The following is a 12,949-nucleotide window of genomic DNA, read 5'->3' on the forward strand; positions in this document are numbered from 1 at the left end:
CTGCCTGGCCTTGTCACCTGCGTCACCCACAAAGCAGAGTCACACTCGGCCACAGAGGGCTGTGAGTGAAGTGGAGAGGCCTCTTCCAGTTCTCACAGCCCAAGGCTGCCGAGGCTGGAGCATACCCTCCAACACTCGGACAGGTCACATGTGCTGATGCGGACACAGAGGGTCTGAGCCACACATCATTGTCCCCCAAAGTTCTCCGCAAACACTGCTGTGGTTCCCCACAGCTCGGCTGCAGAGCCCCAATTGCCAGGAATGGGAGACGGACTGTGAGGGGCCGGAGACCGGAAGTGCAGAGCAGCGGGAGCGGGCTGACCTCCGCCTCGCTGACGTGAGCTGCATCCCAGGAGTCTTGGGGAGGCCTGTGCTACCCAAACACTGGGGAGGCTGAGGCAGGGGGATGACAGGTTCTAGACCAGCCTGGGTTACCTAGTGAGATCACATCAGGAATCACATCACAGAAGAAGTAGGGTCACACTATTGAACGTTTTTTGTGTTTTCTTGTTTGTTTTTCCAGACAGGGTTCCTCTGTGCAGCCCTGGCTGTCCTGGATCTCACTCTGTAGACCAGGCTGGCTTTGAACCCAGAGATCTGCCTTCCACACCTGCCTTTGTGATGGAGACACCAGGTCTCTGTAGCCCAGGCTAGCCTGTGAATTGAATTTCTCCTGAGTGCTGCAGTGCGGACATGAGACAGCCAGCAGCCTTTGCCCCCCTGTCCCTCCTACCCACTGTTCTTAGTTTTTGTTTTTGATGCAGGGTCTCTTTACATATCCCTGGCCGTCTTGGAAGTTATTACGTAGACCAGGCTGGCCTTGACCTCACAGAGATCTGCCTGTCTGCCCACCTTGCCAATTAATGTTTGAGGCAGAGATAGCCCAGGCTGGTGTCTAACCCTGCCCTCAGCTCCCCAGTGCTGCGGCTGGACCCAGGGCCCCCTGCAGTTCTCAGAGCCTGGGTCAGGAGCACCTGGGCCAGCAGGAGTCTGTGGCCACTGGTGGACCCTGTTGGCTTTAAAGTGGTCTGTCTCTTACCCTGGAGCATGCTGCGCAGACCAGAGTGGCCTCTGCTGTCCGATGCTGCATTCCCAGAGACCAGTGACCCCCGGCCCGTCCACCTGCCGTGGCCTACACCTGGCCTGCCGCTTCAGGATGGGCTAGCTGGCTGCTGTCCAGATGTTTCGGTGGCTGCACCTGCCCCAGCCTTGATTGAACTGTGGGGTTCCGTGTTTGTGCAGGCATGCATGGGGGCCTGAGTTCCGATCCCGTCTGCCCATCAGTGCCTGTGTGTGTCTGAACACTCGGTGTTGGAGGGCGCAGGTGCCCCAGTGGCCAGCCAGTCCCGCTGAGATGAGTGTCAGCTGCAGTGAGACCCTGTCACAAGGAAGGTGGCCTGTTACAGTGCCGCGTGCTACCTTAGTCCCGGCACTCAGAGGCAGAGGCAATCCGATCTCTCTGGTTGGGGGGCAGCTGACTCAGGTCACCCAGGGCTACACAGTCGGATGCTGTTAGAAACAAAACCAAAGAGGTGCAAAGTTAGGGAGACCCTTGTGCACACCTCTGGCCTCAGTGTTCATGCACTTGCACACACAATACAACCGGGGTCTGCTGGGTAAGGTGGCTCTCACTTGTTACCCTAATGCTAGGAAAGTGAGGCAGGAGGATTGCCCCAAGTGTGAGACCAGCTTACAGTGAGACAGTCTCGGGAGTTAACCAGTTAAGACCAAGACTTGGAGGCCGTGGCGCCTGACTTGAGCACGTGGGACATGTATGCTGGAGGTTCTGTCCTGGTTTACATACAGGGAGTTAGCCTCAGCTACATGGCAGAAAGCCAGAGAAAGTGGTGGTGTGATTCTTCCCCGAGCTGTCGGTAGCTATCCGGTGTGAGGAAACTGGTGTCTGCCGGGCCCCCCCGCCACAGTTAGGGACATGGACATACGCAGCAGCTCTAGCCTGGGAATTCTTGGTACGACTCCCTAGGCACCTCCAAAGCCAGTGACAGCCCTTGGCCAGTGCTCCGAGTCTCCTGTGTCCAGACTCTGGGGCCCAATGCAGTGTAGGCACACAGGCAGGACCTGAAGGTGGGCAGCAGCCCCACCCCACAGAACCCAGATGTGGAGATCAGCGGCTTCCCAGAAGGCAGGCTGGCTGCCGCCTCCCTCCTCCCTGCCCTGCCCTCCCAGAGCATCTCCAGTCCAAGTGGCTCTGGGCACAGACGCAACCCATTCCTGGGTCACCATGGCTCCAGACCGGATGGCAGTGTGGCTCTGGTTTCCAGCAGCTTCCAGGGAAGGGAGGGGCCTGTAGGGCCATTGGGTCTCTGGGGACAGAGGCAGGTGAGGGAGGAGCCTGCCTCACTGGGCAACCCGCCCAGGGCTGTCACTTGTCCCCAGACTGTGCCCACAGGTTGACGCTGGCTCACTGGACAGCTGGGGGCATAAATGACGGCGTTCTGGTGTGATATCAAACAGGCCTCACAGTTCAGGACCCTGGGGGAAGGCTGGTACCCTGGGAAACTGCCTCAGTTTCCCTGTCCTTAAAGATTGAAGGACACCGGGCAGCGGCGCCTCACACCTTTAATCCCAGCACTCAGGAGGCAGGGCCAGGTGGATAGCTGTGAATTCAAGGCCAGCCTCGTCTGCAGAGTGAGTTCCAGGACAGGCACCAAAACTACACAGAAACCCTGTCTTGAAAAACAGTATCTAGGTATTATATATAATATTATATATGTTATATATATTAATTAAAGGACATAGCTTCTCAGAACAGAATCTTGGACCCAGCCAAGGTCCCATATAGCTCAGGTTGCCCTCCACCTCACTGTGTTGCTGAGGATGGCCTAGCAAACACCAGGCCAGGTGTTGGGTATGGAACCCAGGGCCACCTCCTCCGACTAGGTGACCACTAGCCACTGAGCAATAGCCTTGCACATCTTGTCTTTTGGCTTGTTTCAAGAGAGTCTGTGTAGCCCAGGCTGGTCTCAAACTCAGTGAGATTCGCCTGGTCTTCCTCCTGAGTGCTCAGATTAAAGATGTGACCACCATGTCCAGCCCTAAATTCTGTTCATTATCCCCTGCTGCCTTTGTACCCCAAGAAGTAGGTAGACGGGTTCCGTTGGCTCAGCCTGGAGCAGAGGGAGCAGGAGTTGCAGGACCTGCCCGTTGATGTCAAGCCCCCCTCAGGGGAGCTGATGGCTCCCCTGACCTCACCCCGGCTCCCACAGCCCTGCTCCTCACTTTTTGGAGCACAATTAATTGGGGCTCTTCTTCAGGGGACCCTAAAAAACAGAATCACTCTCTTCTTGGAGCCTACTGAGCCACAGATAGACCGCCCTGAGAGCGGAGGACTGGTGGAGTCCCCACATGAAAGCAGCCGGGACCTGGCATTGGTGGCATGCACCTTCCCAGCACGTGCAAGCTGGAGGAAGGAGTTCCCACCCATTGTCGGCTACATACTGAGCTGGAAGCTAGCCTGGGCTAGACCTTACCTGGGTCTGGGGAGTAGGTGTTATGGTGTGCATCATTAATCCCAGCACTAAGGAGGCAGAGGCAGGTGGATTCTGAATTGAGGCCAGTCCTGGTCTGCAGAGTGAGTTCTAGGACAGCCTGGGCTAGCTACACTGTCTCAAATGGTGTGAGATATGGTGCTGGCCCTGGCTCTGAGATGGACAGTGCCCTTGCAGCACGAAGAGAAAGAGACACCTCGATGGCCATTGATGGTGGCCTATAATTTCGGGATTCGGAAGACTGAGACAGAAGAATTGCCCTGAATTCTAGGCCAGGCTGGGCTGTGGAGAGAGTCCCTGTTTCAGAAAATAAACACATCAGGGATTGGTGAGTGGGCTCTGTCTGTGAAGACCTTGCTTTGCAATCGTGGACCCTCAACACCCACATAAAAACCCAGGCGTGGCTGCACACTCCTGAAACCCCAGCGCCATGGAGACTGAGGCAGGAGAAGCCCTGTGCTCACCAGCCAGGCTGCCTGAGGGAATCCACGGGCTCCACGTGAGAGACCCTGCCTACGCTGCTGGCGTCCGTGCACACGCGAGAAAACAAAGATCGCTGCTGCATGTCTGCCATCCTTGTGTGGACCCTGACTGGGACTGATGTGCGAGTCTGCAGGGCACAGCTCAGAACGTGTTTCTCCTGCGTGGGAACAGTGGGGGACTTTCGTACAAAGGCTCTGGCCTGTGCCTCAAGTAGTGTCCTCCCTCGGGCCTCGGGGAAAGTTAGGGTTTTTGGGAGATCATTTGTTTTTAGTAATGTGTGTATGTGCGCATGCACATGTGTGCAGTTCCTGCAGGGGCCAGAAGACGGACTCGGATCCCAGGAGCTGGAATTGCAGGTGATTGTGAGCTCCTGATGTGGGTGCTGGTAACCAACTTTGGGTCCTTGCAAGAGTTCCAAGTGTCCTAACTACGGGCTATTCTTCAGCCCTAACCCCGCTTTCATTCATTCATTCATTCATTCATTCATTCATTCATTCATTCATTTTATTTTTATTGCTGTTTGATTTATCATTTCCATTTATCTATTACAGGACAGCTCTTGGAAGCCCCTTTACCATGTAGTGCTCAAAGCTTGAGCCTGGGTCCTCAAGCGCCTCACCTGCTTAGTCATCTCCACGGCCTCTTTGCTACCCAGTCCCTGCTTCTCCTTGGGTTCCCCACACGTAGGAGACGCGGGGATCCCCCTTCCTGTGTCACGGGCCTCAGCCTTTGCCTCTTCTGTTCTAACATGGGGTCCTGTGACCCACCATGCAGGGAAGCCCAGGGGGGCTCCGAGAGCCTCGGTTCCATGGGAGCTGGGCTCGCTGTGACCCAGCTCCAGGCGCCTGGAAGAAAATGGTGCAGAGATCGGGCAGCCCCACATCGCATGGTTGGGACTTCAAGGGAGGTGTGCTGTCTCAGATCAAGCCCACAAGAAAGAGCCGGAAGTGCAGGAGGAAGCCCCAGCATGGTGTAGACCCAGCCCCCCCCCCCAGCCCTCTTCCTCTTCCATCTCAGCGTGCCCCAGCCAGCAGCCCGGTCTGTCCTCCCTTTAGCTGGGAGTCCTGCTGAGGGGGCAAATGGAGCCAGCCCAGCCAGGAGGGGCGGGGTTCTGTCGCCTGCACTGGACAACTTTCTGTAGGGTTTGAGTACATATTTATTTATTTGTTTATTTAACTTTTTCGTTGTGCGTTAGAGGGGATAGACCACCCCAGGGCCTTAGCACGTCACAGATAAGTACTGAGCGACACCTCCAAGCTCATTTCTTGCATATGAATGCATGAGTGCATTTTTATATGTTTATTATTGGTTGAGTTTTGGAGACAGGGTCTTACTATGTAGCCCAGGCCGGCCTTGAACTCAGAGTGCCACCATCTTTATGTGACTTCAGGGACTTGCACCCTAGCCCCCAAGCTTGGCAGCAAGTGACTTAACCTGCAGGTCATCTCCTGACCTTCCAACTCTCCCTGAACTTGACACTCTCCGGTCTGTCCAGGCGGGCCAGTCAGTCCCAGGAATCCCCATGCCTGCCCCTCCCCAGTGTTAGGGTTACAGGGGCAGGAGTTTTCACCCCTCAGCTTTTTCTGTGTGTGCCGGGGATTTGAACTCCGGTCTTCTTGCTGGCATGTGCTGGGGGTGGGAGGTCGGGGCTTCCACTGAGGGTAACAGAATGTTCTGGAATCGTCGCGCCACCCTGCCGACGTGTGAAAATGTGTTGACTGAGTCCTGAGTGTTTAGAGAGTCAATAGTGAGCTCTCCGTCCACAGAGCCCCGCCCACCCGCTCGGTGTCACACTGCTCTGCCCAGGTGGCCGGTGCGCTGTCTCCTGACACAGCACCTGTCCGGGCGCGATCAGGCCCCAGGGGGGCGCTAGGGCACCCAGGAACGTGGGTGTGTTGTCCCTGGCTGCCCGCCAGGCTCACCCAGGGGTGTGTCTGTCCCCAAGGCCTGGGGACCAGGTAGGCAGGCCAGGCCCGGTCCCCACCTGCAGGAAAGGACGTGGGGGTGGGGCGCGGTGGGCGGGCCGAGCAAACACCGGGTCTGGGACGCAGGTGCTGAGTCCCTGGGGCGAGATGCACAGTGTGTGTGAGTGTGTGTGTGTGTGTGTGTGTGTGTGTGTGTGTGTGTGTGTGTGTGTGTGTCTCTCTCTGTGATCGTGTGTGTGTGTGATTGTGAGTGTGTGTGTGTGTGAGTGTGTGTGTGTCTGTGTGTGTGTGTGTGTGTGTGTGTGTGTGTGTGTGTGTGTGTGTGTGTGTGTGTCTGTGTTCGTGTCTGTGTGTGTGTGTGAGAGTGTGTGTCTCTCTGTGATCGTGTGTGTGTGTGATTGTGAGTGTGTGTGTGTTGAGCCAGGGTCTCTCCCCTGGCCGTCCGGAACACCCAGGGCAGTCCTGAGCGTCGTCCGTCCCGCGGACTCTGGACCGAGCGTGTCCCTGGCCGGGAGACTCGGGTGACCCACATCCTGTTCGGCTGGGGACGTTGCCCCGCCCCTCCCACTGGGTGGGGAGGGACTTTTGGGGGTGGGGACCGGCCACACTTCCTAGAAAAGTCACTGGATGGGAGTCCTGGGCACCCCACCCGCGCACGGGGCGACCCCGAGCCTCGGGACGAGTCTCTCCGCCTCAGTGCCACGTGGGGAGAGTTTGACCTTGACCCCTTAACCTTGGCGCGGAGGGCTGGGGGGGCTGGGCGGGCCGGGGGCGCGGGCGGGCGGGCGCCCTGCACCTGCTGCCCCAGCCCTGCCTCCCGGTCCCTCTCTCTCCACGGCCTGAAACTGAAACCGCGACAGCAAAATGAAACCGGAGCCCAGGCCCGGCCGGGGGGGACAGCGCCGCAGCCGGCCCACGTGGCAGGCCGCTGCGAGGGGCGCACGGGACCGGGCGCGGCTCCCCCTTACCCGGCCGCCGGGGATGGGAGAATTCACGTTTCCTCCCCAGCGAGGCCGCAGGCCGCCGGGCACGGCTCGGGGAGGGCAGGCAGCGAAGACCCTGAGAGGGGAAGAAGGAGGAAACAGAGCCGCAGCATGCAACACTCCAGCTAGACTCCAGCCAGCTTCTCCTCTGCACCGTGGCCGCCGGGTCCGGCATAGGCTCGGATGCATCTGGGATCCTGCAGGGTGCTGGGCACCGTCCCGCGGCCTCCACACACCTTGCAGGCGGCTCCCGGTTCCTCCTGTCACCAGGCATGGCTGAGCTTCTCCAGGCTCTTGGCCCCAGGGACCCCACCGCAGTGTGGAGAACGCAGGGAGGGGGGGAGGCCATTTGCCAGGGCATGCCCGAGTGAACACAGCCCTCTCCACCCTTCCCTCCGACGCCGTGGTAGTCCTCCCCCGCCACAGGGTCTCATGTAGCCCAGGCTGGCTCAAATCACTAGGAGCGAAGGATGACCCCCTGCCTCCTCCTCCCCAGTTCTGGGAAGACAGTCATGTGCCGCCACACCCGGCTTTTGTTTGTGTGTGACATCTGCTTGCTCTACAAAGTGAGCGCCAGGAGAGTGAGGCCCACACGGTGAGACCCTGATTCAAAAATAAATAAAATAAATAATAAATAAGAAAGGAAACTATTGCAGGGCCTGAGTCAGTTAGAGTACTCACTTGACATCCAGACATTTGAGGCCATCCTCTGCTATGTGGTGAGCTCCAGGCCAGCCTAGGCTACATAAGAACGGCTTTAAAATAATAATAATAATAATAATAATAATAATAATAATAATAACAACAACAACCCGGAGCTAACTAACTAACTAGTTTCCATTTCTGGTGGTATTCCTCTGTCTGTTGGCTTCTGAGTGCCCTCAGCTGCACCCACAGTGTCTCCATCTCCAGGCTTTTGCCCCACAGTAAACTCAGTCCAGCCTCCGGGCCTTTGCTCAGGTTATTCTGAGGACCCAGGGCCCCATCTTCCAGCATGTCACTCTGCACTCACACACACCGCCTGTGGGACAGCTATCCACCTGGATGGACGGCCATTCGAAAATCTAGCCGGGCAGGGTTGTGCACACCTTTGATCCCAGCAGAGGCAGGCGGATCTCTGTGAGTTCGAGGCCAGCCTGGGCTACAGAGTTCCAGGACAGCCGGGGCTACAGAGAGAAACCCTGTCTTGAAAAAAACTAAAATAAATAAATATAAATAAATCTTGGCCCAGAGCAAAGCTGGGTGCTGTGTGACACTGTAGTCTGTCTGTGTTTTATGTATGTATGACACGGACGGACACACACGGACACGGACACACACGGACACACACCCATGGACACACACACGGACACACACGGACACACACACACGGACACACACCCATGGACAAACACACACACACAAAAAAAACACACGGACACACACACACACGGACACACACACGGACACACACACACACACACACGGACACGGACACAGACACACACGGACACACACACACAAGCCACTTCACGGCACCTAAGTCACACACAGTTGATGACAGCCACAATTTCCTCCGCTGCCAACGCCGCCGCCGCGGAAAAGCACAGTGATGCTACAGAATCACCCGGGCACCTTCCTTAGCCTCCCCTCAAAATCCCCGTGTGCATCCAGGATGCTCCCAGAATGCTTCTCTTCCGGGCCCACAACCCAGGCTTCCTCCACACCTAGCACATCCACAACCTCTGACATGTGAGCAATTGTGTAGCTGGGCGGTGGCGGCACAGCCTGTCCCCTAGCACTCGGGAGGTGGAGGCAGGAGGATCACGAGTAAGGAGCTGGAGGTAACCTGGACTACAGAGGTCGAGCGTTTGCCTAGCCTCTGTGCTCTGTCCACAGTGTGGCAAAGTTAATAAGTAAGTAAGGAGTTAAATCTTCCACAGACCCTGAGCACCGCCTCCCCTCACCCTGATTTATATCTCAGTTGCACTAACGTTTTGTTGCTTTATTATTATTATTATTATTATTATTATTATTATTTTGCTGTTGCTGTTTTTTTTTTTTTTTTTTTTTCCAAGACAGGGTTTCTCAGTGTAGCCCAGGCTGGCCTTGAACTCAGAGAGTCATCTGTCTCTGCCTCCTGTGTGGCAGCATTAAAGGTGTGTGCCACCACCGCCTGGCCACACCTGTATTATTGTTTGTTTGTTTCCTTCCTTTCTTTCTTTCTTTTTTTTTTTTTTTCCGAGACAGGGTTTCTCTGTAGCTTTGGAGCCTTTCCTGGATCTCACTCTGTAGCCCAGACTGGCCTCGAACTCACAGATCCTTCTGCCTCTGCCTCCGAGTGCTGGGATTAAAGGTGTACGCTACCACCACTCGGCCCTAGATTCGATTTTAATGTACTTAATTTTTTCTTTATACAGGGTCTCCACGTGTAGTCCTGTGTGGTCTAGGACTTGCTATGCTGATCAGGCTCGGCTCAGGAGTCTTAGAATCCTCCTGTCTCCACTTCCTCAGAATTAAAATGGAGTGCTACCTGCCAGACTTTAATAATCTGCCATCCTATTGATTGCTGGGAGGTCCTGGAGGTTGCCCAGGCTAGCACTTCCCAGCCTTCTCCTCCAGTTCTCTGACACTCCCCCCCCCCCCGTGGTGGGGCGAGTGAGGTCCGGGCCCTGGACCCCTTTTGTGTTCATCAGAAAACTGGGGGCGGTAAGGTCTGGGGTGCTCCGCAGGCAGGCGATGCTGGTCTGTCCAGGCCCCCAGGGAGGGTCCAGCCTGTGGTCACAGCTGGCCTTGCAAGACTGAATAAATTCAAGTCGTCCCTTGAAGTCCGCAGCCCCACTCATCCCAGACCAGTCTCTGGGGAAACCGAGGCAGGTGGGAGGAGCTCCAGCCGTGGGCGTGGAAAGTGTCCTCCGAATTCCGGGCGGTGGCCCCGCCCCCCGTCGCCGGGCCAGAGCGGGGCGGACGCGGCGCCTGAGTCAGGGTTCCAGGGCTTGGTCCCGCGGCCGCGGTTCCGGGTCCCCCACCCCCGCCAGGCTCACGTGGCCGCCCCTCGTCCTTCCCACCTTGGCTGGTGTCGCTCGCTGCCTGGCCCGGGCCACCACTTCCCCTGTGGGGACCTCCTGGGTTTTCCCTCAGCAGGCGACCTGCTAGCACAGCGCCGAGGCCGTCTGTTTGGGTGCTCGAGAGGCACCTTTATTTATATTTCTGAGACGGTGCCACGACGTAGGTCTGGCTGTCGGGGAACTCGCTCTGCAGCCCAGGCTGGCCTCGAACTCGCAGAGATCCGCCTGCCTCTGCCTCCCGGGTGCTGGGCGCCACCCCACCCAGCTGAACTGTACTTTTAATTCGGTTTATAAAGATGCGTTGGAGACCTGGGGAGGGACCTACGCTTTGATGTAGAAAACAAAATAAACATCGGGGCAGCCTTGACAAAACATCGTTAATATTGATAATTTAATAATGAATGAAAAATATCATTAAGTAGGGACCCGGACGTTTGGAGGCCGACGCCCCCTGCGGCCCATCAGGAGGGGCGCAGAAGGGGAAACTGAGGCCTGGCGCTCGCTCTCACTGCCGCTCCACCCCCTCCCGCGGGCCGCGGCCCCCGCAGCCCGCCAGGCCGTCCGGTGGCGGAGCCCGAGCCAGCGGGCCTGGGGAGGCGGGATGGCGCTGGTCCCTCCTCTCCCCTCCCTCTCCGGACCTCTCCCACGACCGGAGAGGAAGTGGGAGAGAAAAGGACGCGGAGGTGAAAAAGGAAAACAAGGAACGAGCCGGGCTGGCTCCCGCTTCCCCACTCCCCACCTCCTCCGCGCCGCTCCGGGGTCGCCCCGCTCCGGCGAGGGTCCGGGTCCCCGCCCCACCTCGGCCAGGCCGGGCCGCCGGCTGCGGGGAAAATTACAAGGCCTGGAAAACAACCGTGCTCCCCGCCCCTCGCCAACCCCTTCCCCGCGCTACGCCCCTGGCACCGCCGGGTGGAGGCGACTGTTTTATGTAATCGCGGGGCGGCAGGTTTGCTGGCTGGCTGCAGCGGTGAGGGGGGGACCCCCGAGCCGAGCTCGGCCGCCAGCTCCAGGCCCTGCAAGCCTTCCCCTCGGGGCTCCCTGGCACGGCTCTGGGTAAACCGAGTCCCAGAGAGGGGTAGACGGAGACTCTCTGAAGCAACCTGGCTACATTTGCAAACAGCTCCCCCTCCTCTGGGTCCTTCGCAGTTTGGGTAAACTGAGGCTTATGGTGGGGGTCGGGGGGCCCGGAGCTCAGATGTAGGCTCGCGTTGCCTGCAAATACCCTTCCTCTTTCTCTCCTGGGCTGCTGGCACTTCGTGGGTAAACTGAGGCCCTGGGTGACAGAATGGAAAGCCGGGAGCTCTGAGCCAACCTCGCCGTCCTTGCAACAGCCCTTTCCTCCTCCGTCCAGTCCCTTGCAACACTTGGGGAAACTGAGGCCCCGGGGAGGGCGAGGAGGAACCGCGCCATCGCCCTGGTGGCCCGGGAGAGAGGTGTGGCGGCAGAGGACCGTCGCTTCCTCGCCCTCCCCTCAGCTCCCGGGGCCAGCGCGCCCCCCACGCCCCGGCAGCGGGTCCTCCGGGTGCGCACCGCGCTCCCGCCCCCGCTGCCAACCCGCCCCGCCCCGCCCGGGCGTCGGGGGCACAGCCCGCGCCCCCTGCACCCCGCCCTGCGCGCACAGGCCGGGGCTGTTTATCTGCGGCCCCCACCCCCTGCACCCGAGGGGCCCCTCTTGCCCGCCCCCAGCACCCCGGGGTGCTCCGGGCCGTAGATAAGCCAGCAGGCTGGCACGGCGCCGCGCACGGGGCGGAGAGGTCACGGGCCTGCCAGGGGAGGGGCCGATGGGTCGGGGCTGCGCCCCCCGCCCGTCCGGCACCCCCAAATCCCTAATCGCAGCCGGATCTACTCTCGCGGCGCAGCCCCGCGGGACGTGGCAAGAGCCGACCTGCAGAGCCTGTTCTGGCCGCGGCGGCCGGGGGGGCGGGCTGGGCGTGGGGGTGCCGGCGCTGCGGCACCTTTAAGACGAGGGAGGACCCCTCTTGCCCTCGGACAAACCAGGAAGGGAGTCGCGAGCATCATACGGGGCTTTGCGTACAGTACGGCTACTGTAGGGGCAGTGACGCCGCCGCCCGCCCGAGCTTGGTCCGCGCCGCGGGCAGCCCCGATCGCGCGTCCTCCGGGCCCGGGTCCCCGCGAGGTAAGCCGGCCGGGCTGAAGGGGACCCCTCTCCGGGAGAGGTGGGTTTTGTTTTCCTTCCTCCCTTTCTTTTTTTAATTTCCTCGCAGGGTGGGGACGCGGCCGGGGGCGCAGTGCGCACCCGGAGCGCCCATACGGAGCGGAGCCGGGCTGGATGAGGGCTCTGCGGCGCCTCCGCAGCTCCGGGCTTCTGGAGACCAGGGAGTGCCCGGCCACAGCCGGAGGCTAATCGGGGCGGGGGGGCCTCCGCCCGGGTCCCTCCGGGGCGAAGGGCACGAGTCCGCGCCCGCTCCCCTCCTCCCGGTTCACACTGCACGGCCTCGGGGTTCCCGGCGCGCGGGCCGGGGGGAGGGGAGCCGGGCCGCACCGAGGGCGGAGGTGGGGGCCGAGGGGCGCGTCGCGTGCTAAGTTTGCAATAGGGCCCGGGGCGCGCGCCGTTCCCCTTCTCGAGTGGTCGTGGGCAAGCGGGGCGGGGGGGGGGCTATCCGGGACTGCGCGCAGACGTTGGAGTTGGCCAGGATGGAGCTCCGTGGGGGAGGGGGGGAGGGGGCTGAAAAAACAGGGAGGGGGGCTTTGCAAAAAAAAAAAAAAAAAAAGCTAGAGAGGCGGGGGGGAAGGGGTGGGGTGTCCGGGGGGCGGGCGCGGCCTCTCGCGGTTCTCCTGGGCGCTGTAGTTCTTTCTGTTAACTCCCGGGCTTGGTGTCTGGGAAGGTGGTCAGGGAGTCTGAACTACAAATCCCGGAATGCGCCGCGACGGCGGCGGCTCAGGGAGGGGCGTTGCGGAGGAGGGGCGGTGAGCGGCGGGCCAGAGGGCCAATGGAAGCGAGAAGTCGTCCGGCGCGGCGGCTGCCTGGGGGCGGAGCCTGC

Source organism: Peromyscus leucopus, chromosome 22, assembly GCF_004664715.2.
Source record: "Peromyscus leucopus breed LL Stock chromosome 22, UCI_PerLeu_2.1, whole genome shotgun sequence".
Taxonomy (NCBI): domain Eukaryota; kingdom Metazoa; phylum Chordata; class Mammalia; order Rodentia; family Cricetidae; genus Peromyscus; species Peromyscus leucopus.